The sequence below is a fragment of the Orycteropus afer genome, unplaced genomic scaffold (assembly GCF_000298275.1).
Source record: "Orycteropus afer afer isolate SDZICR_OR568_19922 unplaced genomic scaffold, OryAfe1.0 scaffold01092, whole genome shotgun sequence".
Taxonomy (NCBI): domain Eukaryota; kingdom Metazoa; phylum Chordata; class Mammalia; order Tubulidentata; family Orycteropodidae; genus Orycteropus; species Orycteropus afer.
The window spans coordinates 235,551-238,937 of NW_006922679.1; the positions used below are offsets into that span (position 1 = coordinate 235,551).

The window sequence follows — 3,387 nt, forward strand, 5'->3', positions numbered from 1 at the left end:
CCACTCCTCAGAAGGAAGGTTGGGCAATCTACTTCCGTAGTGATACTGCCTCAGAAACCCAAGGAGGGGTCGCTATGAGTCGGGGCCAACTCCACGGCACCTAACAACAACAACAACAGCCCATCTAGGAGTGAGAGAACAGAACAGCGTCTGCAATACTCTGGGAGTTACATTGTCTTGACAGAGTCTGTTCTTTGTGCTACTGGAGACTGGACACAGTTTCCTGATACCATGAAAGGAGTCTTGCTGGTTAAGCACTTGACCGCTAACTGAAAGGTCAGGGGTTCAAACCCACCAGCCACTCTGCAAGAGGACGATGTCCTAGTCTGCTTTCGTGGAGACTGACAACCTTGGAAAGCCTAGGGGGCAGTCCTGCCCTTTGTACAGGGTCGCTATGAGTTGAAAACAACTCAACAACGCCAGGTTCTAGTGTCTAAATCAACCCTGTGTTCCCCGCCCTTGCATTTCAGTCGGTTGGTTAACTGAGTGTCTCTTGAGGAACCCGTCTGGGATTTAGCGGTGGCCAGTGGCCCCACAGCTCCAGGAAGCCGGGCTGTGAGTGGACCTGCAGCGCCGAGGCGTGTAAGTGCTGTCGGGAGCGTGCTGTGACCGGGGAAAGGGGCCACGAGGGACGACTTCGACCTCATGGGAAACCAGAGGGAAAACAGTGGGTTTAGAAGGCAGTTGGCGGGCAGGGCATGCATTCTCTTTTACTTCTTGGCAATGGATTGAAGGGCGCTGTCAATTTTCCCTTTCGTTTTCTGTTGTCAGGGATGTGGGCTCCTAGAATGGCAGTTATGTCTGTTACCCTGCAGCTGAACTTCTGAGCTCTCTCTGGTCTAAGTGTGTGGATGTGTGTGCGCCCACGTGCTCACACGTGTGGGGGATGAACGTATGTGGGTGCATATGCACCTGCACTCTCGCACGTCGGCGAGGAACACACGTGCATGGGCGTGTGCCCACACACTCACGTGTGAGAGATGAATGTGTGTGCCTGCACACTCACAAGTATGAGAGAGAACTGTGTGCACATGTCTGTGCTCCTGCACGCTCACACATATGGGGATTAATGTGTGTGCACATGTGCGCCTGCATGCTCACACATGTGGGGGTGAACATGTGTGCACGTGTGTGGCACCACGTGTTCATGCATGTGCGGATTGCACATGTGTGCACTTGGGTGTGCCATCGCGCTCACACGTGTGGGGATACACCTGTGTGCACATGTGTGGTCCCACATGCTCACACGTGTGGGGGTGCACGTGGGTACACCCTCACACTCACACGTGTGGGGGACGCACCTGTATGCATGTGTGTGCACACGTGCCCACACACTCCCAGGTCTAGGGGCTGAGCGTGACAGGATTGTTTAGTTCCGACAGACCGCGGGCTGGGACCTGGGAAGCGACATTCCGAGGAGAGACGCCCCTGAGACTGGCGGGTCGGCCGCCGGGCTGCAGTGTGGACGTGCAGCAGCAGTCGAAAGCGGAAGTAGAGGTGCATGTGCTCCGTCTGCAGACCGGCTGGTGGCGGCTGGGTTAGTCAGCGTCTGCCAGTCGCTGCCGCTGTGATAAACTGGATCAAGTCACGGCCGCGTAAAGCAACAGGAGTGCGTCTGTCGGGGTCTGCCAGGGCGTGGTCCACGTGTCCATGTGGCATCATTCCAGGTCCTGGCTTTCTGTCTCAGATGGGCCTCAGGAGCCCTGGTGGCACAGTGATTAAGCACTCAGCTGCTAGCCACAAGGCTGGTGGTTGGAACCCACCACGGGAGAAAGAGCAGGTGACCTGCTGCCATAAAGGTGAGCACCTAGGAAACCCTAGGGGGCGGTCCTACCTCGTCCCCTGTGGTTGATGTGTGTGCAGATGGACTGGGCAGCACCCAGCTGTCATCTTTGTAGGAGCAGGTCACCAGCTCTTTCTCCTGCGGAGTCACTGAGTGGGTTCAAAACGCTGACCTTTCCATTAGCCGTCTAGGGCTGAATTCACCACCTTGCCGCCAGGCCTCCTGTAGCCATATAGACGAGGTGGATGTCCTGGCATCGATTTTCAACAAAACTGGCCCAGTGCACGGCCAAAGAAACACACCTTCAGTCGCTAGGGTAAATCTTTAGTTTAGAAATTCGCTCTGAACACAAAGAGTCACTCATTTTCGGTGGTCCGTCGCCAGGGAAGCTAACTCAGCCGTGCCATTATCCAGAGCCAACAATCAGGAGCCTGTTGAAACTGTAAGCCTTCTGTAAGCTTTAATAGCGATAATGGTGCCCGTGCAGACATCTTGGGTGTGAGTTGTCCTGCTGGGTTAGCACAGTAATCTTGCAGAAACAGTGTACCCACCAAGCTAGCCTGGCAAATGAAAAAAAAAAAAGAAAGAAAAGAAAAGAAACCACTCTTTCCCACGTCTCCTCTAACCGTGGAGACCCACGCTGGGCTGCTTCCTCTCCCCTACCTCCCACCTTGCGTCTCCTGAGCACTTAACTGGAGCCAGTGGATCCAGCAGAAAATCAGCGAGATCTTTGCCAACAATATAAATACACGTGTAAGCCCTTGCGTAAAGATTGCATAACCTTCGCAGGTTCAACCAGGTGCCTTCTAGCCAGCTTACTATCTGCTGATCCTAAAATTCAATTTGTCCCTGATTTGAAATCAGGGGTATTTTCAAAATAGTACGCGTTTGGGTTGTTGTTGTTATGTGCCATCGAGTCAAACCTGACTCATAGCGACCCCTCCTTGGGTTTCCGAGGCAGTATCACTACGGAAGTAGGATTGCCCAACCTTCTTTCCGAAGAGTGGCTGATGGGTTTGAACCGCCAGCCGTCTGGTTAGCAGGCAAGTGTCTTAGCCACTATGCTACCAGAGCTCCCGCACGCATTTGCGTTAGCTACGGAAAAAGTCTTTGCTCTCCTGAGAAGGACACAAACCCAGATGTGCTTCAGATGCGCCAGCTCAGAGGACAGATTGTCCAGCAGCTCTAGAACACTTGTTTGTTTTCAAATAAAAATAAAAGGGATGTGAGAAGCAGCCTTCGGGCCTGGGTGACACATTTGCTGAGCTTAGTACAGTTCCTCACTTGTCTGTTGGAAGGAGTCCTGGTGGCACAACAGTTAAGTGCTCGGCTGCTAACCAAAAGTATTCAAACCCACCCAGCAGCTGCAGTGTAGGAAGGCCTGGCAGTCAGCTTCTGTGAAAACTGACAGCCTTGGAAACTCTATGCTGCAATTCCACTGTGTCCTTCAGGGGCGCTGTGAGAATCACTCGATGGCAGTGGGTGTGGTTTGGGCTTTGCTTCTGTGAAGATTGACAGCCTTGGAAACCCTGTGGTGCAGTTCCACTCTGTCCTCTAGGGGCGCTGTGGGTCAGAATCACTCCATGGCAGTGGGTGTGGTTTGG

The 3,387-nt window shown here is 53.4% G+C and overlaps 1 protein-coding gene across 1 annotated transcript in view; it reads left to right on the top strand.

Annotated features, from left to right (window-relative positions):
- Positions 1-3,387, top strand: part of STARD13 (StAR related lipid transfer domain containing 13) — a 194,731-nt gene that overhangs the window by 137,244 nt on the left and 54,100 nt on the right. The window lies entirely within an intron of this gene.